The sequence below is a fragment of the Rhinolophus sinicus genome, linkage group LG01, assembly GCF_036562045.2.
Source record: "Rhinolophus sinicus isolate RSC01 linkage group LG01, ASM3656204v1, whole genome shotgun sequence".
NCBI lineage: Eukaryota > Metazoa > Chordata > Mammalia > Chiroptera > Rhinolophidae > Rhinolophus > Rhinolophus sinicus.
In genome coordinates this window covers 51,177,085-51,203,230 of record NC_133751.1, presented here as the reverse complement: position 1 = coordinate 51,203,230, position 26,146 = coordinate 51,177,085, and the positions used below count along the sequence as shown (strand labels likewise).

Genomic DNA, 26,146 nt, shown 5'->3' with positions numbered 1-26,146 from the left:
CCAGGCAGGAGACCACCATCTTTAATGTGCTGAGCCTGCACCCTACACTTACAGCCAAATCTGAATCTTATTGGTCTGGTGAGATCTGGGGCTCTGCCTTGCTGACTCACTGAGATCCCACTCCACCTTCTACGAAGGAGGCACTTTCTCTGCAAGCAACAAGCCCCATGCTCACTGCACTCTTTCTTGTTGAACTATTGAAGTCAACAGGCCACAGGTGGGCAATGACGGGCCTCAGTGTGCTCTGAGACTTTTGCTGAGTAGCTCCAGGCTCAGCAGTGGCACCAAACATGAATCTACATGAACCTGGAAAACACAACTCTTCCCACTCTAGTGACTCCCTAAGATCCTGCCTTACCCAACTCGCATACCACATGAGGCATTAGCAGTGGCTGAACTTTAAGGAAGCCGGCAGGTGGCAGCAGGCCTCGGCTTATCCTGGCTTTTTACAGAGGTACCCCATGCCCAGTAGTGGTGGCAGCCATCCTCAGTTCGCAGCATGGCTTCTCCCACATGCAACCAGATTTAGCACAGGCAGCAAAAACCTGCAGATCACTTTGTACCTCCAACCAAGTAGTCGCCAGGTGGTCACGGGCAGTAACTGACCTGGGCCTGCACCAGAGCCCCTTCCAAGAGGCCCAGAACCAACATACATGGAGGCTGGCTTCACAGCAGAGCACTGCCCAATTAGCCCCACAAGCGGCATACATAAAGGGCAGTCTCATCAGGCACCAGAGCCCACGAGGGTGAACCCCACTCACTGAGGTAAGCCCCCTACACAGGAACCTGTAAGCTGTGGACATGGCCAAACCTCACAGGCAATCAGCCTGAGGGTCAATCCCACCCAGTGACATGACAATAGCAATCAAGGCTCACCTATAATAGGAGGGCACTCACAACCCACACAAGGGACACTCCTGGAGCACCTGGAGCAGGCGACAAGGGAGACTGTGTCATTGGGCCCCACAGGGCATTTACTACATAAGGCCATCTGGGCCAAGACTGGGAAACGTAGCAGATCTACCTCCATACAAAGGAACAAAAACAGGGAGATAGCCAAAATGAGGAAACAAAGAAATAGATCTCAAATAAAAGAACAGGACAAAACTCTAGAAAAAGAACTAAACAAAATGGAGGCAAACAACCTACCAGAGACAGAGTTCAAGACAATAGTCATAAGGATGCTCAAGGAACTTTAACAAAGAAATAGCAAGCATAAAAAAGGACATAGAAACCATAAAAAAGAACCAGTCAGAAGTGAAGAATACAATAACTGAAATGAAGAATGCAACAGAAGGAATCACCAGAAGACTAGATGAAGCAGAGGATCGAATCAGCAATTTGGAAGACAACCTATAAAACACCCAATCAGAACAGCAAAAAGAAAAAAGAATTTTAAAAAATGAGGAGAGTTTGAGAGACCTCTGGGACAACATCAAGCGTAACAACATAGCATCATAGGGGCACCAGAAGGAGAAGAGAGCAAGGGGTTGAGAACCTATTTGAAGAAATAATGACAGAAAACTTTTCTAACATGGCAAAGGAAATAGGCATAAAAGCCCAGGAAGTGTAGAGAGTCCCATACAAGATGAACCCAAACAGGCCCACATGAAGACACATTATAATTAAAATGGCAAAGGTTAAAGACAAAGAGAGGATCCTGAAAGCAGCAAGAGAAAGGCAACTAGTAACTTCTAAGGCAGTTCCCATAAGATTGTCAGCTGATTTCTCAACAGAGACTTTGCAGGCCAGAAGGGATTGGCAGGAAATATTCCACATGATGAAAAGCAATGATCTACAACCAAGATTATTCTATCCAGCAAGGCTATCATTTAAAATTGAAGGACAGATAAAGAGCTTCCCAGACAAGAAAAAGTTAAATGATTTCATCACCACCAAACCAGTATTACAAGGAATGTTAGAGGGACTTCTTTAAGATGGAAAAAAAAAATTCAAAAATAGAATAATGAAATAGCAATATCTACATATCTATCAACACTTACTTTCAATGTAAATGTATTAAATGCTCCAATCAAAAGACATAAGAGGGCTGTATGGATAAGAAAACAAAACTCTTACATGTGCTGCCTAGAAGAAAATCACTTCAGATTGAAAGACACATGCAAAGATGGAAAGTAAATAGATGGAAAAAGATATTCCATGAAAATAGAAGCAAACAACAACAAAACAAGCTGGGATAGCCATACTTATACCAAATAGACTTTAAAATAGACTTTGAAATAGACAAAATAGACTTTAAAACAAAGGCTGTAACAAGAAACAAAGAAGGGTCCAGTAATCCCATTTCTGAGTATTTATCTGAAGAAATCCAAAACTCTACTTAAGGGGACATGTGCATCCATATGTTCATCGCAGCATTGTTTACAATGGCCAAGATATGGAGGCAGCTTGGGTGTCTGTGGATGGATAAATGGCTAAAGAGGAGGTGGTACATATATACAATGGAATATTGCTCGGCCGTGGAAGGGAATGGGCTCTTGCCATCTGCAATGGCATGGATGGACCTGGAGGGTATTATGCTGAGTGGAGTATGTCAGAAAGAGAAAGACAGATGCAATGGGATTTTGCTTATATGTGGAATCTGAAGAACAAAACAAACAAACAAATCAGAAACAAACTCATAGATACAGAGGACATTTTGATGGTTGCCAGGTGAGAGGGAGCTTAGAGGTGTGGATGTAAAAAGGGGAAGGGATTAATAAGTCCAAACTGGTTGTTCCAAAGTAGTCATGGGGATGTAGGGCATAGCATAAGGAATATAGTCAATAATATTGTAATAACTATATATGATGTCAGATGGATACTAGATTTCTTGGGATGATAGATGGAAGGGTGAAAAAGATGAAGGGATTAAGAAGTACAAATTCATAGCTACAAAACAGTCATGGGATGTAAAGTAAAGCATAGGGAATAGGAGACAATAATATGGTAATAGTTATGTATAGTGCCAGGTGTGTACTAGGCTAGTCTGGGGGGATCACTTCTTAAATTATATAAATGTCTAACCACTATGCTGCACCCCAGAAATTAATATAAAATAATATCGCATGTCAACTGTAATTAAAAAATGAAAAAGGCAGAGGGGAAGGTAAAGGGCAATAAGTGGTCCAAATTTCCAGATATAAAACAAACAAGTCATGGGGATGTAATATACAGCATGGAGAATTCAGACAATATTGTGATAGCGTGGTACAGTGTCAGATGGTTTTTGGACTTATCATGGTGATCATTTCTTTAGGTCTATAAATATTGAATAACTATGGTGTACACCTAAAACTCATATAATATTGTATGTTAGCTATATTTTTAATGAAATCCTTTTAAAATAAAAAATAAATGGCCTTCAAACACAGTTTATGAGCCACATAGCAGTAAAAAGCCCGATTTAATGTCCAAAACCTCATTTAAACTTTTCATCAACCCTATAAGAAAGATTTCCAAACTGTCTATTGAGGGAACTAAGGTTCAGGGAGGTTAGGCAAAGTTTCAGGCTAGGAAGTAATAAATCCAGGACTGGAACCCTGGTCTTCAAAATCAGGCTCCATGACATGTGTTTTATTAATTTGCACTTACAACTACACTATGGACAGCTATTCAGCTAGAGGCAGAAATGTACTTTAAAAAAAAACAAAACTCTTCTGCTATTTTCCACATTTCAGGGAGATTTGGAATAAAAAAATAAAGGTTGAACTTTCAAAGTAAAAAAATGTTGACATTAGAAGCAGATAGACCCTTCTTGAATTCCGCCTTGCTGTTATGTCCCTAAGTGAAATACAAAGCTCAGAGCCCTAGCACTGAGCAGACATCTGCTGGGTATGTGGGAAGCCCACCTGAGAAAGGTTAGCAATGAGCTGATATCAGGCCAATTCAAAAACCATTCAAATGGCTGGGCTCATGATCAAACAAGTTGCACATAACCCTCGTATGAGCTTCTGAACATTCTTCTGGTGCAACTGTTAGGTGACAGGATGTCATGTGCCCTGCATTCAGAGGTACACAAAAAATGCATTTGCTAGCACCTCCTGTCCTTAGTAAGGCACAGTGTATGACCCAGCAGGTGTAGGTACTGAGGCAGACATGCCTTGAGCTCTCCAAGAGCTCACAGCCTCACTGGGGACGTGCTTGAATACACAAAACAGAATGAATAGAGTGCAAAGCACAAGTACAGGCAATGCCATTTTGAAGGCCTGGAAAAGCTCTGCAGATGACTTCTAAACTGAGCTTGAACAGCCAAGAGGATTTCCACGTATGAGGAGTAGGAAATAGGCCCAGGGAACAGGATGTCCTAAGGTCTTGAGGATGAGTTCAGGGTGTTCTCGGGGACAGTGACTAATCTGGTGAGGCCAGTCAGTGGCAGAGGACATGGAGGGCTGTGGCGGTACCTGAGGCTAGAAAGGAGTGTTGCGGCCAGAACCTGGAGGACCTTGCGTGCCTGGCTAAAACATTTGGATCTTGACACTCATGGGTACTGCACTTTGGGAAATGACTCAGGCAAAAGTGAAATGGTAGAGCTATCCTTTCAAGAACAAAATCCCCCTCCGAGGTCAGCTTCCAAACACAGCAAGGGTGGCAGTGTCTAAAGGAGAGCCTCCTCTGAAGGGCCCTACCCACAGAGAAGTCAGAAGAGTAGGTAGCTCTCAGAGTTGTCCCAAAGCCACACCTTCATGCACCCTTTCCTGTAGTCTGGAACTCTCAGCCATGGAAGACCCAGGAAAGAAACTAAGTGTCATGTTCCAAGCAGGATTTCCACTCTACCTTTAGGAAAATGCCAGCACTACCAATCTGGTAAATTAGAAGAACACAGGCTGAACACAGGCTCTAGCTGCTTTCCTGTCACTGAAGTAGCAGGAAGCAGAGGCCTATCCAACACACACTGTGTGTGCCCAGAGTTCTATATATCAGAACTCCCACCAGGCCTGGCACTGTGTGACTGGAGCCTTCAACTGGTAATGAGCCTGCACTTGTGTCACCAGTTAAGTTGTACGGAATCCCTTCCCTTAAAGGAGACTTTGTAGCAGGTCAAAGACCCAAGCAAGCTGTGATTCCCTTTCTGCCCTTAAGGAGCTCCCAGCCTAGAAGGAGAGAAAAGACATCAGCACAGTAGAAGACAGCAAGTGCCTTAAAAGCACAGATAACAATACAAATCCTCATAACAACTCTATGACTTGGCATGATTATTTATACCCATTTGACAGATGAGGAAACTCAGGCTCAATCAGGCTAACTGACCTGACTGATCACACAGCTAGGAGGTATCACAGCCAAGATCTCATGCTCATAAGCACCAGAGTTTTATCTAGTGACTCACAGCCCAGTGTGGTGTGAGTTAGCAGAAGAGAGAACAGAGAAATCACTTTAGTGTGCGGGAGTATGGCTGGTGGGGAGTGTGGGTAATGGGGAGGTGATCAGGGATTATTTCATTCAGAAAGTGTCACATGTGCAGAAGTTTATCGGAGGAAGAGGAGGCCTGCGGATGCAGATGGGAGAGGTCCTCTCTGGCTAAAGGAACAGCATGTAGCATGAGCTAAAGCATGAAGGTGAGAAAACGCAGGGCATTTGTGGGGAATGGCAGGAAATGTGGCCGACTTAAGAATGAGTAAGAGGGAGCATTAAGGAAGTTCACGGTGGGCACGTATTGTCATCTGGTGATGATGAGCCCTCAGTCCCAGGTGCAGAAGTTTTTACTGAATGCCATAAATACTAGGAAAATATTTTAAATGACAAAATAAATAAACTTACAGTCAGGGACACACAGATATAAATATTCTAGGAAAATAGTAAATGTTTCAAAGCAGAACTATGGCATGGTTTCAGCCTTACTTGGGATTCTGGGCTCCAGTACTAAAGGCCATGTAGTAACCTTTCAGGACCTGGGCCAAAGTCAGGACCTGGAATAGTGGGCCGTCAGGTCATTTCAGGCCAAAGACCAGAAGGACACTGTTCCCTGGCAATGACTTTGGGGGCTAGGACTTCTATACCTATTTTGTAGACCCCGACTTCCTTGTGAAGAGTTCCTACAGCTCATTAAATGAATTCCGGGCGTTAGCTGGAGCCCAAGTACCCACAGGTGGTGAGCAGACCATAGAGAACAGGATGGGAGTCGTAGAATCAGAAAACCTACACTTGATACTTGGATTCTCCTCAAACTGACTATGGAATCCTGGGCAAGTCACTTCCCATTAACAAAGGCACGGTTTCAATTTGTGAAATGGAAACAATCATACTTATATAGCTCGGTTCTGGTGAGAATTAACAATTAGCTTGTGAGGTTAAATATAAGGACATGTGTTTCTACACACAGGCTGACATGTTTAGAATAGGTGCTCCCCCTGAAAGCCATCTTGCTGATATTGACAGGCGTAGTACAAAAACCGCCCAGGCCTCCTGGTGAAGTATCTAAATCTGGAGTTGTCAACAATTTTTCCCCCCGTTGAAAATTGAGCTGTATTCCCCAGGCAAGCCATTACATCTTTTTGTGCCAAATTGTTTTCATCTTTTAAATGACCCAGTAATCCCACTTTGGGCAATATACATAAGGGAATAATCCAAAAGGAAAAAAGAAGGCAATTTGTTCAGAGATGTTATTCATAGTGCTATTTCTAGCTCTTTATATATCCCTCTATTATAGCACTTATCTCACTGTGCTGTAATTATCCACTCCCCTTCCAAACGCCTCCAAATTATCTTTGAATCAATCCCCAGCACCTAGCACAATGCCTGGCATACAGTAAGAACTCAATAAATGTTTGTTGACTAAATGAATGGGTACTATGAAAGAAATTTTAAAAGAAATTCAAATGAGTAAAAAACAAGACATTGTTTTTGAGATGATATTAAAGAGTCTTAAAAGAAAAAAAACCTGGTAAATATAGACTGCAAACAGAAGAGGAGTGAGTCAAGAAGCCTCAAGAGTGAATTTCAGATGACTTAGTTTACAATCTCTGAGCACCTCCAGGCTTAGGCTGAGTGTAGGACAAGACCACCATGAGATCACAGGCGAGGTCCCTTTGGCCTGGTAGCTAAAACATAAGGCGCTGTCAGGAATCTTCAATCTCCACAACCTTAAACTGACTAAATCACCTAACTTCTCAGAGACCAGTTTCTCCACTGAAACATGGAGAATTACAGGAAAGTTGAGTCCATTGAAAGTAATTACAGAGAGCAGGTGAGGGCCAGCAACTGTGAATTCACATGTAAATGAAAGAGGAGGGCTGGGAAGTACCCTTGGACCAGGGTCCTCAACAAGGTGGGGCTTTGAAGCCCCAGCTCTTCTGAGCTCCCATTACACCTTCCAGACCCATCTTACAGGGTGGTTGGTTGAAGGCTTCTCACCAGAGTTTCCTGGAGGCTGGAATCTCTGCAAGAACAGACGACACATCAAGGAAAAACACTATGTTAAATATGGCCCATAAAGTCAACATCACTCTGAATGTTCTGTATTCCTGATGGGAAAGAATGCTTTACACAAATACCCAGGGAGAGCAAAGGAAATGGCATGTTCTTCAGGGCTTATTTTGGGGCATTCCAGCAGCTCTCAGCCAGGAAGTCAGAGGCAGGAAGCCACTGCCCTCCATTCCTTAGCCAGAAGCTCAAGGTTAGAAACCAAAGTGGGGAGCACACAGACTCCTTAGTCTGGATCAGCTGCAAGTCTGTGCCTATGTTTTCACCTCCATCAGGGTCTCCCACACGCCTTCCCATTGAGCTTAACACTTCTCTGAAGGAGACTGCACTTGACATCCTGCATACAATCTCTACAGAACATATCATGAACCCATTCACTTCTTTCTGGACCCACTCCTACCACCTTAATCAAAGTAACTGCTAACCTCCCATGTGGATGATTGCAAGAGGCTCCTCCCTACCTCCTTCTTGCTTCCACTCTTGCCCTGTCCTTACAATCCATCCCCGCCACAGCAGACAGAATGATGCTGGTAAAACATAACTCAGATGCTTCCCATAACACCTAGATTCAGGTCCCAGACCTTGCTCTAGCTCACGAACACCTACCAGCCCGTCCCCACTCTCCTCAGGCTTCTCCCTGTGCAGCCCACTACCTCGAACCACACTGGGCTCCTTCTCTTCCTGAAACGCAAACGCATTCGCACCTCACAGCCCTTGCATCAACTGTGCCCTCTGCCCACAAAGCTCTTCCCCCTGACCTTCACATGGCTGGCTCCTGCCATTCATATCTCAGCTTAACCAATCACCTCCCAGCGCTCTCTCTCCATTCACTCTGTCAGAGCACCGTATGTGAATCTTCCTAAGTGTTACTTATCATGCTCTATGTTTACGTGTTCTTTTATTATTATTATCTGCCTCCTCCACACATCCCTACTGGAATGTAAGCTCCAAGGGATCATTGTTTCCTGTGTCTTTTTCTTTACTCTAAACCCAGTGTTGGATCAGCGCCCAGAACAGTACAAGGCACAAAAGTGGGAATCCAATAAAGATTTAATAAAATTAGACAAATACATGCCACAGATGAAAGAAACCTTACAGACTGCTGAAGGGCAAATGCCCAGTGCTGTGGCTCACACCCTGGGCTTCGGAGTCAGACATGGATCACTAATGCTTGCACTCAGATCTTGTAGGAGTTTGGCAAGTTTTCCCACTTCTCTAGACTTTCCTTTTCTCAGGTAAAATGAGGATAGTAACACCTGCCTTGGGGGATTGCTGGGAGAATTGAAAGAGATAAATACTGTAGAGCGCCTTGTGCAGGGCTCAGCACGGTGAAATGTTTGCTGTCATCATCATCAATCCTATCTTCCAGGTGAGAAAACTGAGACTCAGAAAGGAAGATGTATCATTGCCCAAGCTAAACACTGAGTGAGCAGCGCCACGTCAGAAACTCACATCTTCAGTCTCCATCCACTGCTCCGCAGACCAGCTGTTCTTAATTACAAAAATACCTGCTATCATGTCCCTGATTTACATATTTTGCCTTGTTCCACAGAAGGTCTGAAGTAGTACCTGGCAAAAGATGCACATAGGTCATGACTTTTTTAAAAGTGAAAAAACTGGGGAGCGGGGAAGGAAAAGTAATGTGAAGGAAAGGGACAAGAGTTACAAAAAGCTCGAAGTCTCATACCATTTGCTTGAGGTGGGCTTCAAATTTGGCTCTGAGATTCTCAAAGGCCAATGCTAAACAAAGGAAAATACCTGTGTACAGTCCTTTGGAACACTTGGTGATTGAAATGTCACAGCAATGTGTGAGGAGGTAGCACTATCCAGTTAAGAATCACCCTGGCTTTTCACACTGTTGTCAGCTAAAATCCAGCATCTGCTTACTCCTGATCACATGCTCTTAATGGTGTGGCGTTAGGCAATTTACTTAACCCTTTGAAGCCTCAGGTTCTTCCTCTATAAAAAGGAGGTTAAAAAAAAAATAATAATACTCATACCTAAACGGATTAAAAACAAAAAATGAAATATATACATACAAGGGAATGTTATTCAGCCTTATAAAGGACGGAAATTCTGGCATGTGCTACATCATAGATGAAACTTGAAGACATTATGCTAAGTGAAATAAACCAGTCAGGAAAGGATCAATACTGTATAAATCCACCTATGTGAGATATGTAGAGTAGTCAAACTCATACATAAAGAAGGTAGAATGGTGGTTGCCAGGGGCTGGCGGGAAGGGAGAATGAGGAGTTAATATTTAAATGGGGACAGAGTTTCAGTTTTGCAGATGAGCAGAGTTCTGGAGATTAGTTGCACAACATGTGACTGTACTTAACAGTACTGAGCTATACACCTAAAATGGTTAAAATGGTAAGTGCTATAGTATGTGTATTTTACCAAAATTAAAAATAACTTTTTAAAATTGTATGCACACATGGGTAGCTGTGGTAGTGACGCTATAATTTAGGTCAAGTGCTTAGCCCCATGCTTGGCACCGGGAAGCAATCAATTCATATCAGTTCTCCTTATTAACAGGAATAGTGTTTGTTCACACTGATATCACCAACCCTAATCTCTCAGTGCCCCTGTCCATCAGCACCACAGCAGGAAAACATCCCAAGCCTTCAAGCTTCAAGGCAGCCTCCTCCCACCTGGAGAGCAGGGCCTCCAATCCCCACCCAGCCACAAGCCACGGAGGAGACGACAGGTCACATGCAGGTACCTGGAAGATCTGGTCAAGACCTGCCTCCCCAGGACCTCAGAACAACGTACAAAGCTTCTTTCCCTCCCTTCAACACTGACCGGAACAAATGTAGGTCTCAGAGCACTTTCTCTTCTCCATTAAATCTGCCACCTAATGCCATTGGCATCAAAGTGCTTCCCCGAAACACATCTCCATTGTCCTCTCTGCATTGGAGAAAAGGGCCCCAAGTTGATCAGAAACTGAACTGACCACAAAGAGTTATTCCTTATGGCATCTGGTGGACTGTAACGAGGTAGTGAGCTTCTTGGTATCTCTCAAATGCTGCCACAGCATCAAAGAAGGAGAGGGAGGAAGGGAGAGAGAGAGAGAGAGAGTTTAAAATCTATTCAGAATCAGAGCTCACCTTTGAATGGGAGAGAATAATACTCCAGAATTCTTGCAGCTTCAAAAATAGGGATAGAGGCTTAGATGGAAAGCCCTGCTCAATTTCTTTCAAGTCCCGTGCATAATTTCCCCTGCCATGGATGAAACTGAAATAAAGGGCTCTGCTATTCAGTTCTGCCTTTTGGACAAGCTATCATCCCCTTTCAGAAAAGATAAAGATATAGGCAGCAAAGCAGATCAGAAGGCAGCCGCTCACATTCAAACAACATTCACATAACCAAAAGCAGAAAAAAGGCAAGTAGTAGAAATCAAAAAAGGAAAAAAAAAAAGTAAAATTTTAAAAAACAGCAAATTCAGACATCTAAACCCATGTAACACGACAGAGATCTGAACTGGGAGAACGTGGTTCTAGTTCTCAGTTTCTCACGATTGGAACAGTAAGTGTGGGCAATATCTCAGAGTCCCAAGCTCTTCATCTGCAAAACAGGCACATTCTCTGCCTTTGCCTGAAAGGGCAGCTGACGTGCAGTGGAAGAAGGACTGAACTGAGAGTGAGAAGATATGTGTTCTAATCCCACCTAATTAGCCACATACCTGCAAAGCAAGTTAGCTGTGCCCTCTGGGCCTCCACTGCCCACCATCACGCTGTAAAATGAGACAGATCAACTGAATAGTCTCTTCCCAGCACTGTCATGCCATCAAATCTACACAAGGTCCTGCACACCAGGTATTTATTCCAGACTGTGGGTGCTGTGCAAATGCTACATCACAACATCTGACATACTCTTAAGTCCAACCATAACTCTGCTTCTCAAGCTAAAACTATCCCTGGCTAAGTAAGCCTCCCCAAACATCCTTTCTGGCTTGTTGCTTTAGCCTTAGCAATCAGACAGACAATTCTCCAAAATTATCTCCCTACCCAACTCAAGCTAGGCCTCAGGTGGGAGGAAGTAGCTCTCTAATTTTTTTTATACACAAATAGAATATGTCCTTAGGCAGAATCCATCTCCAAATCCCACTGTAAGGAGTACTCTCCTGGGAAAGCAGCTGTCCACACCCCAAATTAAAGCAGTCACAGCTCCCAGTAACAAGTCCCATCACCGGGCAAGCGAGCCAGCTGTCAGGGCTGTAAACTCAGGCAGGGTCTGAGAGCAGAAATGCCATTCGCTGGGGCAATAATGATGTACTCACGGGAAGTCAGGTCTCACAAGCAGCTGGCCCTCCGCTGGCTCTCACTCCCTCTCACACACCCTGAGTCCCACTGCAAGGAGGTGATCCTGAGGCCAGAGGGGAACAGCACTGCAACATGCTCTCCTCAGCTTCCAGAACAAGGGGCAAAGGAATGGAGGGGGAGGGGTGGGGGCGGGGGAGGGGGGAGGGGAGAGACTTTGTTTCTGGAAACAAGAATTCAAATCCTGCTTCTCCTAAGCCCTGAGTCACCTCCTTCTCTTCCAATAGATCAGTGTGGTGGGTAAACATTTCCATAAATGGAAAAGCAGGCTAGAGGATGTCAGAAAAATCACCCTTCTCTTCTCTGGCACTTGAAGAACATGCCCCACTTACAAGAGAATTCCTAACTCGGAGTAAATGTTTAACCCCAAAAGAAGTGGAGTCTAAACTGTTCCACATGCTGTCCTGTTACAGAAAAATCTCACTCCCCACCCCGCACACCCAAACAAGGAAGTGACTGGTTTGAAAGGCTTTCCATTCACCTTAGGAATGGGGCCATCCAGAATGCAACTACATTTAGGAAGTCAATCTATTAATGTGGGGTAGGGGGAGGAATTGGGGGGAATTCACCTGAAGAAGTCACCAAGAATCAAGTCTGTACTTCTTCTAATGGCTGATGAGTCATAAAACAATCCCCACCCCCAGACCCCAATCCCTGACTCCCTTAGGCTGAAAGTCCTCCTGGGAACTTAGTTTTGCATGAGTTCTTCATAGGGCAGACATCAGGCAGGCAAACCCAGAATAAAACCAGATTTTCAAGAGAAACTTGGTGGGGAAGGGTAGGAACGTAGAATGCCCATTTTAATTTGTAAAATTGATTCTACTCCGAAGTTCCTGAGTAGTGTTTAATAACTAGGATCAGTGACGTTGGTTAGGAATGAATCTGGTCTAAAATGACTCCAGACTGAATTGGAGGAGGAGAAAGGAGAGAGAGATGAGACACTGGGGAACATGGTGGTACAGGGAAAGACAAGTCTGCTCTGAGAAGGGAATCTATATCTTGGCTTCCTAGTGGTTCTATTTCTCAGCATGATCGTGTTCTACTGTTAGCTATAAAGGTTTTCACAGGTCAGAAGAGCCATTTTTCAGACTCACTGCCCACTTCGTGGCTCTTGGGACTGCATCATGAAACTGCTTGCAATAAGCAGCACTAGTCAGGAAGCAAAGGGACCCAAGCCCTGAGCCTAGATCAGTCACTCCTTAAGATTTTGGACAAATCAATTCTCCTCTTGTAGCTTATATTATCTCTTCTATAAATACAATAGATAGTCCATAATTGTCCAACTATGTGCTCTAAAACCAGCTTCTACTTGTTCTAGACAAATAGTCATGGCACATTTATTTTGATTATTTGTTTTTGCAAGCATGCCACAATACCTGAAATATTGCAAAGATCCCTTACTTATTGTATGTCTAATAAATGAACATAAATATAAGGGACTGCTAAATGAGGTAAGGAAACAGAATTAGAGAACCTTCCACTGCATGCCAGAACCAGAACTCGGTACACAACTCTTGCCACTGTAGTACTCCCAAGAGATCCCAGAGGCAGGCCTGAAGAGGGCAAAGGGATGGCCCATTTGTAACTGAGATGACAGACCTACTATCAGACCCAGTACTTCTGTAGAAAGACTGTCATCCAGTTAGGAGCTCAAAGTCCCTTCCAATATTGCAACAGGAACATTTCATCAGAGGAAACAGATATTGCATGAAAAATAGATGGCTGGGGATGGCTAGGGACTCTGAAGACCAAAAAGGGAGCTACAGGGATAGGTATGAAAACCAGAGTGATAAAGTCTGTTTCTACCTTCTATTTTGCAAGTAGCATTTGGAGATCAGTTTCCACATCCACAAAGGGGCCCTTCCTTCCTTAATGTGTGTGTGTGTCTCTTCCTGTTGACCGCTAGGAACCACTGGCTCTGGGATCTCAAGAGGAGCAAAGACCATAAAGGCCACTGAGCCCATGCCCACCCCCATTGCTGAATCCCCCCATGGAATACCTGAGGTCTCCAAAGAGGTGGAGATCACTATCTCCTGCAGCAGCAAATTTCATCTTTCCAATAGAAAGTTCTTCCTTATATGGAAAGAAAATCTGGCTCCCTGGCTTTCAATCTCCTGCTTCCCAGTCTGTGTCTGAGAACCATACAAACAACCTATGTCTGTCTCATTGGTTTGGAATTTTTGTAGGTGAACATGGATATAAAAATGAAGCTATCCAAGATCTTTTCCCTCAGTTACTCTGGCTGTTTCCCAACAATATCACATTGCTAGCTCCTAGAGCATTTGTTACCAACTTGAAATCCATCCTTTTAGGGTTTTCCAATAAGTGTTTCTGCCAAGCAACCCATTCTGCCTATGAGATGCTGAGCTTGTGGACTCACAAGATGTACCCCATTAAATCCCAGTCATTAGAAACGGGAGAAGTTAGGCCTTCCAGACCAATTCTTCATCCACCTCTAGCCTGTTGACCATGCAACAGTCAAGGGCGCACATCCCATCCCAGCTCCTCACTCCTGCTCTCTGGTCCTGCCAGACCTAAACCTGTCTCCAGGAGACAAGGCTGTTCCAAGGAACATGAAGAGAGAGAGCTCTGTAGGAAAAGAGGGCCTTGTCAACACGAGTGCTCCCAGCAGCCTTCAGGCAGGACAGCGGGGCCACTGTGCTGATCACAGGGCTGATAGCTCATGACCCCTGACGACTCCAGCACCATCCCTGACCTGTTGTCATTACAAAAAGTGGGGGAAAATGTTCTTTTCTGCCACAGTTCTAATGGCACTATTTGGATTCACGGTTAATGCTTTACCATTTAGGACAAGCTTTCCCAGACAGTCTAATTTCATCCCTGTTGGCAATTTCCCCTGGAGTTGGTCTTATAACCAATATAGTCCTAGGCAAACTGAGGCTCAGAAAGGTTAAGTATATTGCCAAGGTCAAAGCAAGAGTAAATAGTAAACATACCAAAAAACAAAAACCACTGGTTTAGGAGTTAGGCTACTTGAGATTCCAGGGGCAATTCTTCTAGCTGTATGACCCTTGGACAACTGCTTAACTTTTCTAAACCTTGATTTCTACACTTAAAAACTAGAGATGAAAATAGCTCCTCTAATCACCTCTCAGAGCAGTTATGAGGATCAAATGAGATAATACGAGTGAAAGCCCTCTGCAAAAAGTGTAAGGGCTCATTGTGTGATTACTTGTAAATGACTGTGCATTCCATTACAAATTCAGAAAGCAGTGATGTCATTCTCAAGACAAAGAAACATTACGGCTCTGGGAATTAAAGGGTAATAATCTGATGTTCTATAGGTTCTGTCTATATACCACTCACTCTTTCAGTTGAAGGTCAGCAGTAACTGTCAAATTTTCGACGGTCAAGTCACATATGTACACAGCAAGGCTCAAGACAAACGCCCCCTTTTCAACTACAAGCAAATGCCAGGCCAAAAGGAGGGAACAGTGATGGAAGTTTGGAAGGCCCCCTGAGATGCTCAGTTCCGGAAACGTGACCTGCAGTGTTTTCCTTGGAGAAGTTGTTAGAAACACAGGCTCCAGTCTCTCTGTAATATGCCCATGGGGACATAAACATACAGTAAGGAGCTCTTTACCAGAGAGCACTAAGGCAGCTCCCAAGCATGAATTAGGAAGGACACAGGATATTTCAAGTTGCAGATACCAAAGAGATAGGAATTCCAACCCATTAAACCTCCCAGGCCAACTCACAGAGGCTCAACCGCAAATCCGGGCTTTCCAGGCCCATGTACATACCTGAGGTCCTGACGCAGGTCCCCTGGGAGCTAGAGGCACCCAAGGAGCTCGGAGAGTACTGGCGCTGGGCTGCCTTCCTTCAGACCACGCTATTCGCCAGGATTCTCTTCAATTTCTGCAAAGATCCAAGTCATCGATATCATTTATGGAGGGACCAGATCTTCCCCAGAAATCCACTCCCAAGATGGATGAGCACACAGCTCAGTGATGATTATTTTCTGCTTTGCATTTTGTCATCTGCTTCCTCGTGCTTAACATTGGAGAAAAGCACTAAATTAATTTGTGACACAGATGTGTGAGCACCCACTAGGAGTGTGCGCCTGAATCCCCAGGGACACTACAGGAAAGGGCAGGGAGACACAGACCACTTCAAGGTGCAAGGAGCTCACAAGCATAGAAGAGAGACGCTGACCATAATACAGGACAAGGCATGGCCAACTCCACGAGTTCAGACTTCAGCAGGGTCCCCCTCAATGGGAGGGATGGGCTTCTGGACTACATATTAAAAGAGGGTGGGACTCAGAGTGGGAAAGACGAAGGAGCAAAGGCACACCAGGCAAAAGGAAAGATTTGAGTTCAGATAATGAAGAGCTATGTCCAAAGAACAGCAAACTTAGAGGTAGGCAGAACGGTGGACCACAGATAACTTAGAAAAGTCAACTAAAGCCAAATCTGTAATTTGTTGCAGGCTAAGGTGATTGGATTCTATTTCTAAAAACGATGTTTTTGCGAGAAGCAAAGCTCTAATCACACCATTGATCAGATTTTTAAAAATAGTCTCTTTGGCTGCCAATAAGAATAACAGTAATAGCTACAATTTAATGAGTGTTTCCTCTGAGCATTGTATTAAGCAGATCGCATACATTGTCCCACTTAATACCATCAACAACCCTGTGAGCTGGGCAGTCTCCCTCCCGCAGTGCAGAGGAGGAGAGGAAGGCTGAAAGAAAAAGTAAATTGTGCAGATCCCAGAGATAGTAAGTGGAAGAGGCCTGGATTAACTAAGTCACAGTGCAAGCAACCCCTGGCAATTCTAGACTGTCCTCTCCAATTTCTAACCTTCTTTCCCATTGCCCCGACATCCCCTATCCCATCTCTTTGAGATGAAATCATCTTCACGTAACTATCACACAGGATAACCATATATAACAAACATAACTATCTCCAAAAATACTTGACAGAAGTCATCTGTTTCTGTCTCCCCACCAACCCCTTGAAGTCAGGGACCTCACCTCTGTTACTGGCACTGTGTACACAGTGGGCACTCACCAATCACCTGTATTCAGGTAGACGGTATCTTTGATGGTGGGGCCAGGGAGATAACACACTACTGACTGTAATTTCCACTCTCTTCTGCACAGAAATGAGACTAATCTCAGTCAGGTTCCCAAAGTCCAAAGGGGAGACAGAGCCATGTTGAAACACACAGGTCCAGGATCGTGTACATGGCGCAGCCTGAAGCTTCTGAAGCTACTCGGAGGCTGCCTGACCCTTGAATCTGCAGCCAGATGCTCCAGAGGCCTCAGAGGGAGGTGGGCAGAATGCCCATTTCCTTGAAAAGGGGGAAAAGCTCCAGGAACCCTCATGACTGTGATTTGTCTCTTAGTAAAAGGATGGACTGGGTTCACACAGTGGTTTTTCAAACTTGTTTCCCCCCCAACAGGAGAACTTTTCCTTTAAATGAAACACTTTGCAGATGCTCAGCTTGTAAAGGAAATAATACCAAGCCTGCTCAGGCGTGGGTCCAGAGCTCCCCTTCCCTCCTACTCCCCCACCACTTGTCACATCCCCTCACAGAGCACCTCAACCCCAAGGCCACTCCTGGAGTCTCCCAGGCTCTGGGGAGCACAGCTTGAAAACCACCAGCCTTCTGAGCACTTCCTGGTACCTTACAGCTTAGATTCCTGTTACCTGCAAGGCCTGAGATGTACCTGCTCTGCATTTTTACCAGTAAGACAGGCAATATATGGTGTCACAGGGAAGAAAGAGTTCTCAAACTCTTTCTAAGACAATAATTTAATTATAATACATTACTATTATAATAATACAGGTCCTTAAATTTAGGACCTGTATTCTTACAAGCAAGTTATCTAAATCTCACTAAGCCTCAGTTGTCTCATCTGCAAAATGGGAAATAATACCGTTATCTACCAAATTAGGTTTTATGAGAATTAACTAATTTAATATGCATAAGTGGTTTAGCAAAATGCTACAATAAATACTGTATTATGATAACCCCATCTATAAATGTATCTATGTCCACAGATGGAAAAGTACTGTGTCCAGGGCAAAGAAGATGCTCACTAAGTGACAGGGGCCTATTTCCTTCCTTGCTCTCAGGGACATTTTCAACCTGAACAAACAATATGACAGCAATAAAGAGCCAGAGGGAGAAACACATTTTGTGCCCCAAATTCCCTACAGCTCATCTTTGAAAAATCTTACAGCTTGTCTCTGGAACCTTTGAAATTCATAGCCATCTTAAGGGTCCAAGGATGTCAACCAAGACCGTTCAAGGGTAGGGAAGGTGAGTGAGAAAAGCAGTGATCCAGGTCATCGGCACAGGAGGGAGTGTTAGATTAGGCGTCCCAGCTCCCGACCAGCTGAGTGGCCTGAGAAATCCCATCTGCTCTCTGAGCCTCAATTTCCTTATCTGTGAAGTAGGGATGAGAACAGCCCCATTCCCCACCGCCTCAGGATGCTACAGAGAACCGAGGAGGTGATGGGTGAGAAAACTCTTGAAAGCTTCACAGCTCTTTAAAATATTATCATTTTCTAACACCTCAAGTTAAAAAGCTGAACCACTGCAAAAAAACAACTTAAGAATGTGTCCATTTTGGTTGTTCCCATGTTTTGGATATTGTGTATAGTGTGCATAAATGTTTTCGAATTAGAGTTTTGGATTTCTCCGGATAGATACCTAAGAGTATTTATTGGGTCATAAAGTAATTCCATTTTCAGATTTTTGAGATACCTCCATACTGTTTTCCATAGTGGCTGCACCAATCTGCAATCCCACCAACAGTGCACAAGGGTTCCCTTTTCTCCACATCCTTGCCAGCACTTGTTGTTTGTTGATTTATTGATGATAGCCATTCTGACTGGGGTGAGGTGGTATCTCATTGTGGGGTACAGCATTAGGAACAGAGACAGTGGAAAGGTAATAGCTGTATGCGATGTCAGAGGGGTAGTAGATGGGGGGGGTGCTACTACCACTGTGTGAGGGATATAAATGATAAATGTGTAACTATTACATTGTTTCGTACACCTGAAACTAATTAAAATAAATTAATTAAAATTAATTAATTTTAAAAAAAAGAATGTGCCCAAAACTTGGGAATTACCTGGCCTTGAGGCCCCTGCTCCAACTGCAAGATGCCCTATCTCTTGCCTGACGGTTGCCCCAGGTTCCCTACACATCTTGAAGGTACTACCAGGTTAACTCCCATTTCATCACAGCTTTCCCAGCTGACCCCTCACCAGTGCTCTGAACTGCACGAAAAAGCATGTCCAACTGCCCTCAGGCCAGCACTCAGGGCCCCCAGGAAGGGTCCCAACCCATCTTTCCAGCCACATCTCCCATTATTTCACTACATGAATCCCTGGCTCCAGGCAAGAGCATAACCCCAATTCCTCACAGCTCCAAAATTTGGCCATGCTTCCCCCAGCGCTGCCCCTCAAAGTCTGAGCATAAAATCTCCTTACTGTGCAGTGGGGAAGGGGACCTCTCGCGTGACTCTGTGATTGTGGTGTAGTCAGCAGTGTCTTCTGTGCCCCATCCTTTCCCTAAAGATGGTCCCGCCAATTACCAGTCCATAAACATCCACCTCATGATAAGAAGAAATATTTCTGTACTTCTTTGTAGTCAGCAAAGCTTTCACAGGCCCCACCTTTTCGAATGCTTAATGTCACCTACAACCATGACACCCATTCTACAGATGAGGAACCTGAGGGTGTATCATATAGTAAGAAGCTGAGCCAGCAGCCAAGTGCAGGCCTTTGGCTCCAGAGTCTGTGCACACGTTGGCTCCCTCAGTAGCAAAGTGCTATGTAAACCCTGCCACAGAAGGGGCTGGCCTCGGGGGCCAGCTCACTTCATGACCCTGGGCAAATCACTGTCCCTCTCCGAGCCACACAATGAGGTCTCTGGTGTCATCCCACACACCTATACAATGCTCTGTCTCTCCTGAAAGAGTTCAGAAATGAAACCTTAGAGAGTAATTAACAAGATAATGCTTACATATGTGTTTGGTCAGTTCCACCCCGAGTTTTCCCTTCCAACCCCCAAAGGCTATCAGCTAAGAAGAAAGAGGGATTCACCCAAATGTCAAAAAGCCACCATGACTTTACAAGATGGCACACGACTCCACGTGGCAGCATCCCCATGCAGACGGGCAAGCCGCTCCCCAACAACACCTGCAGTCATGGTCACAGCGCATGAACCTGCTCAGCCAATGGCTTGATTGGCAATTTTTAATAAGCTCAAGATGAAAGGGCATTAATGAGGACCGCACGGTAGGTACCTGACATGCTTCGTGGTCTCTGGGCTCCATGAGGGAGGGCAATGGAAGAATCCCTGTTTTCTTCCAGATGCTTAAGATATTAGCTTCTCTCTTTGCTGTAGGTGACTAAAACTGTGGTCTGATCACAGAATTCTCGTTTGGATGTGGAGACTGTATCTGTATCTGTGTGGCAGGACGCCATGCTCTCTCCAGGTAGTCTCCTAAAGTCTAAATGCTGACTGCTGGACTCTCCCAGGACCACAGAACCCCACATACGGCAAAAGTCAGCTACCAAAGAGGCTTACTCTTGTAAAGAACTTGTCTGGGCGTTCATTCACTCAGAAAGCATCACTGATGTCCACTTGATGCACTGCAAGAAGATGAGGCTATGTTTCTGCTTTGAAGGACCCTGGACCAATATCTCCAGTGGCTTCCCAATGGCAGAATAAGTCCTGGTGCTTTATATAATATCAAGTTTCTCAACAACTCAGATTCAATCTTCTAGTCCCACCATAAACTCCCTCCCACTGCCACTCAGCACACATTCTTTGCTTATTCAGACTGAACTCTTAGTTCACATTATTCCCTTACTTAACCTACTACTCCTCCCTACCCCAAGACCCAATATAGATACCCTGTACATCCTTCCAGGTCAATAGTAGTTCCTAACAAGAACGAGATTGCTCTTTGAAGAAAGGCAGTCATTTCCGCAGTGTCTCTTGTATTACAGTACATCTAGCATCTCTGGCCCTGACCACTACATAGCAATGGTAGACTGGCCTCCAGCATGAAGACAATGAAAAAACACTTCACCACATTTGCAAATACCCCTAAGAGATAGCATTGCCCCAGTGGAGAATCACCAGACCACTGCCACCCTACATGAAACCTCCCTTGTTTCTCAATCCAGTCAGAATACTGTCTCTGAATTTGCTCAGCCGGCTATCTAGGATATCGATCATGACCTTCCTTGTACGATTCTTATTATGTGTTTAACTTACTCCCTTTCCAGTGAGGGCTCCCAATGGAAGAACCCAGGACCCCTCTGCCCACAGTGCCAAATCTACCCCGATGTCAGGCTCATAGTAAATGTTTAATAAATATTTTTGAACAAATTGTGCAAACAGGACAACTGTCCAGGGCATGATTCTCAGGGGGAGATTAAGCTGAACTGGAATATTATAAATCAACCACTGCTGTCAAAACTAAGAAGAACCCAATTCAGAAACTGAAATTGAGCAAATGGCCTGTTTTTTTGGAATATCAAGTATATTAATGTTATATATTTTATGTAAATAAACAAATATTAAGTAGGATATCATACCTAATTATATTAAAGTATTATAATTAATTGTACATATTAAGTATTATGGGATAAAAACCCCTAGGCATTTTTAAATGAACGTGTTGGTGACAGACATATTCTCTCAATTGGTTCAATCAGAGTTTCTTTCTGCCCTCTAAAGTGCCTTCTTGTACTACAGAAGCAGACTGCTAAAAACTACATTTCCCATACTCCCTTGAAGTTAGTAAATTAGGTCCCAGCAATAAGACATACTTGTGTGAAACTTAGAAGGCAAACATGAAGCTAAACCATCCTGCTGCTATTTCCACTGGCAAGCAATATTGTGGAATCCTGAGTCAAAACGCCACTCCACTTGGCAATACACTGCCCCATCACCAACTCTGAGGATGTGGAGAAAAGTTGTAGAGCCCTCAGCAGTGACTTCCTAATGTCATCTTCCTTATCCGTGGACGTTGGCTATGGAATAAATCGTTTGACTTAATAGCTCCAGACGTAGCCTCCTGGTTCCCATTGCTCCAGCTTTTCCAATAATTTTGTTAGCATCTTTTCCCCTGAATTAATCCCTTTCCACTTACATTGTGTGGAATGTCTTTCCTACGTGTAAGCCTGACAGAGGCAAGAAGGAAAATAAAAACCAACAGATCAATGAATTGATCATCCATTCCTCTATTTCTTGGTCTGCTCAAGTAAGACCTATGTCTGTGTATACCTAAGACCCTCTTTTGCCTCTATGAAGGGGTGAAAATATCTCACTTTATTGCACTGAGCACGACAGGCTTAAGAGACCTAAGTGGCAGGTGACGTAAGTTCATCAGAACTACACCAACAAGCTCATGGTCAATATAAACTCTAATTCCTATAACATTAGGCATAGTTCTAACACAATTACTAACTCTTTCCTGAGAATTCTTGGCTTGACCTCTTTGTTTTCCAGATTTGCCACTGAACATTCCAGGACCTCAAAGGCATGCCGGCTACACACCCAGCCCATCTGCTCCGTGCAGCCCCACAGAGTCAGCCTCCAGAAATGACTGCTCCTGTCCTTGCTTCCTTGTGTGTAAAATCGAGTTATCAATAGTACTTTCCTCATAAATCTGTACAGAGGATCAGCAGTGACTGGCACACAGTAATTACTTGCCAAATGTCACCTAGAGTGTAAACTGAGGAACAATCTTAGGACACAGGTATAAGTCCTGTTTTACAAGTGAGGAAACTGAGACTCAGAGAGATGACACAACTTGCCCAAGGTCAGATGGCTAGTAAGCAAGGGGTGGAGGCAGCACCCAAATCCATCTCCACGGCCCTCCACGAAATGCAAAGCTCTTGCTCTTCAGCATCCTGCTTGCTGACATACACAGCTAATGGAAAAATGTGTTACACTGGAGGAGGAAAAACAGCCTAGCTATAACGGAGCTGTACCTTGGGAGCTCTCTGGGCATCACAGGACGACAAGGCCAATGTCATAAGCCCTGCCCTTCAGCACAGTCAGCTCCTGTGTGTAAAATTAGCTCAGCTCTGCTCCAGTGCTGCCTGGAGCCCCAAGGCAAAACTCACCCTGGGCACAGCATGCCCTCACCTGACCCTCAGTCCCAGGAAGTATCCCTCATGAACCTCATTAGGGCCTGGGATGACTCATTTTGCTCTTTCCTATCTCTGGCTGCTGAGGTCACCTCGTTGCTATCCAGAAAGGCAGTTCCAAAGGAGAAGTAAAGATGAAAATGTAAGCAACCATTCTTCATTCCTTTCCTCCAGTGTGGCTCTCACGTAAGGATGGGGTGCCTACTGCCATGCCAGCTGTGTCCGAGGAGAAACAGACTCTGCTGAGTTAGATAACCCAGCTCAGGACCGAAGATAGACTAGCCCAGATAAACTGCTGAGACCTCCCTCCTTCTTTTACTCTGGGGACGATGGTATTGATCAGAGGAGGGGCCTCTTCTACATTCTGAACACAGCACAATGATGGTGACCATTGTGGTCTCCCCTGCATATTTCCACACCAATGCCACCAGTCTAGAGGGCACATCTCAAACACAGTCTCACCTGAACCTTCCTTGCGCCCATCCCTACCTAGTTAGAATTTCCATCAGAAATCCCACAATGCCTTATTATACCCCTTATTATTTAGCATTTATTTGTTCAACATACACGTATATTTCTTGCACACCTAAGTTGAACTTGAGGATACAGAAGTGAAAGGAATGACTGTTGCCCTCAAGGAAATGCAACCAGCTTCAAAAAACAGCTGAAAATGGGGGTGTGGAGATATCAGGGGTCAGAGACATATTCTAAGCAGAAGCGACATCAGAGCAAAGCCCTGAAAGGCACATGGGAGCTATTCTAATAAACTACGGAGAGGAGCATCTTTTGACAAGAGACCAGTATGTGTTAAGTCATGGAGGCTACAGAGAATCTCATGCTTATTCTTGGAGCACAAGATCTGTCTCGGAGATGAGTGAGATAAGGGAGGAAACAGACAAGGGCCAAATTACAAAGAGTCTTCTATTTCATGCAAAGGATTGTGGATTTTACCCTGGATTTTACCCTGGGAAATCATTGCAGTGTTTTAAAAACAGAGATATGGCCTGAATGCATTTGCATTTTTGGAAAGTCACTCTGGAAGAATAGCAGAGACTGGAATAGAGGAGGGTGAGACTAGACAATGAAGGCCAGGTGAGAACTGATGAAATACAGCAGGGTCTGGACTGAGGCAAAACAGCGAAGGCAGAGGAAGGGTAGGTAGGTGTAGTCAGTGTCGTTACTTGCGAAGATCTGAGGAGGATCAGATAAAAAGGTGAGGGAAAGGGAGGAGACATCCAGAATGAGTCCCATTTTTCCAGACTTAGGTGACTGAGTAAGATGGCTGTTGATTTCATTCGCCAAGATGGCAAAACTAAAATACATACTGAGTCTCAGGCAACTTTAAGAATTCTAATTGGAGTGTCCAAATGGTACTTACCTACATGGGTCTGGAGCTCAAGAGTTCCAAATCAAACCTAAACCCCTAGGAGTCATGAGCACAGAGACAACATGGATGGATGAAGACAAACCGACATTTATGGGATCTGAGGAGGAACAAAAGCCAGCACAGGAACCCTGAGGAGAGGCCAGAGACGTAGGAGAAGAATGAAGAAAGACAAGGAAGCAAGAGTGGTCAACAGTGACAAAATCACAGAGGCCAGATCAAAGCAGTGCTAAACATGAATGCCTCTGGCTTCCATAGACCTGGGCGAGAGCAGCTTCTGTCAGCTTGAAATGGGCTAAGAAGCCAAAAGAAGGTGAGCAAGTAACTAAGCATAAAAGCAGAGAAGGAAAGAAGAGGGACGGCATGTTTTCAGAGAGGACATATGGGTGCATATCTTCTACCAGACAAGCTTCAAGAGCCAAGCTGCCTAGTGGAAATATAATTCAAGCCATAAATGTAACGTGTCATTTCCTAGCAGCCACATTTTCCAAAAGCAAGAAGAAACAGGAGAAATAAATTTTACTAATATCTTTTCTTTAACCCAGTATGTCCAAAATAGTATTTCAAAAGTAATGAACATAAAACTTATTAATAAGATAGTTTACATTACTTTTTTGCACTAAGCCTTTTGAAATCTGGTATTTTATACTTACAGCACATCTCAGTTCGAACTGGCTGTATTTTCTTTCCCCAAGAGCCGCAAGTCATTCTGGTTTAACTTTGATCAATCAGGGCTCAGCATGGAAGCTGACAAACTGTACTTTTTTTTCTTTTTGCAATATGATGAAATTAATGGATAGGTGATAGATGGAAGAATGGATGGATGGACTGTCATTCCATTGTGAAAATTAGTGAATTCTCCATGGCTTTTTACCCTCTATCAACTATACTTTAAATTTCCAGCCTTGGGTCATACTGTGACTAGGGCCTTGGTATAGCTTAATATTAATACAAATAGTATAACTTCCATTCCCTCTAAATTTCCTCTTTGCCTTCAAAAATCACAGACAATGTTGTCAGTGTCTCTAATTTTCTGAGAGCAAAACAACACTGTCAAACAATAGTCAGAAGATCTGCCACTCACATTGATCTCAAGCAGGGCACTTTACCTCTCTGAGAATCGACTTTCCCTACCACAAAAATATAACCCCAACTCTGCATATCTCGTAGGCTCATTGTAAAATTCAAAATAGTGAAAACACTAAGTACCACGTAGAAGTAAGGCATCACCCAGAAGTCCCCCTATATTAAATATACACCATATGAGCTTATAATATTACCAACTTCAATCACGTTTACACGCACACATATATAAACAGATAAAACTCTGCGTGACTACCTTAACATTTGTATTCTAATTTCCAACATCACTATGCTTCCCTTTTGCCTTCAAAAATCATACAAGATGTGGTCACTCTGGCTTTCCTAAGGAAAAACAATTAGGGTTTCCCTGAATCAGAACACTCCGAGGTCTGTGGAACTGGACAAGGCTTAGTTACAAAGTGAAGACTAAAAAGTGCTGGGGCAAGACATGACCAAGCCTGGGAGATGGTATGGTTGAGGGTTCCATCACTTTTCTAGAGTTGAAACACAGAAATCGCCCTGGATTGGCCAGACATCACTTATAATTTGATAGTGAAAAATATTCTCCACTCCATACAACTTCCAAGAGCTGAATGGCAGTGACTACTCGTTTTCATTCAGCTTTTTGAGCATGATACACAGAAATACTTTGGGGATGAGAAAGGTGTGAAGCTGAAATGAGGACTTCTTAGGGGCATAGTTGCCAAGTGGAGAGAAAAGGAAAAAAAAAAAAAAAAAGGATGGTCAATTTGTCTGTTTAGCTGAACAGGTCACCATCAACA

General features: G+C 44.0%; 1 protein-coding gene across 17 annotated transcripts in view; it reads right to left on the bottom strand.

Moving 5' to 3' along the window:
* LPP (LIM domain containing preferred translocation partner in lipoma) overlaps window positions 1-26,146 on the bottom strand; it is a 650,163-nt gene that overhangs the window by 586,192 nt on the left and 37,825 nt on the right. For 11 of the 17 annotated variants that reach the window (XM_019752112.2, XM_019752114.2, XM_019752115.2 and 8 more), the window contains one exon: window positions 15,512-15,626. The exons of 2 other annotated variants lie outside the window; for them this stretch is intronic. The gene's annotated coding sequence lies outside the window, so the exon portion shown is untranslated. Of the gene's footprint in view, window positions 1-11,707; window positions 11,830-15,511; window positions 15,627-26,146 lie in introns of those variants that run through there. 4 more of the 17 variants (XM_019752116.2, XM_074329315.1, XM_074329328.1 and 1 more) reach the window with 3 other exon arrangements.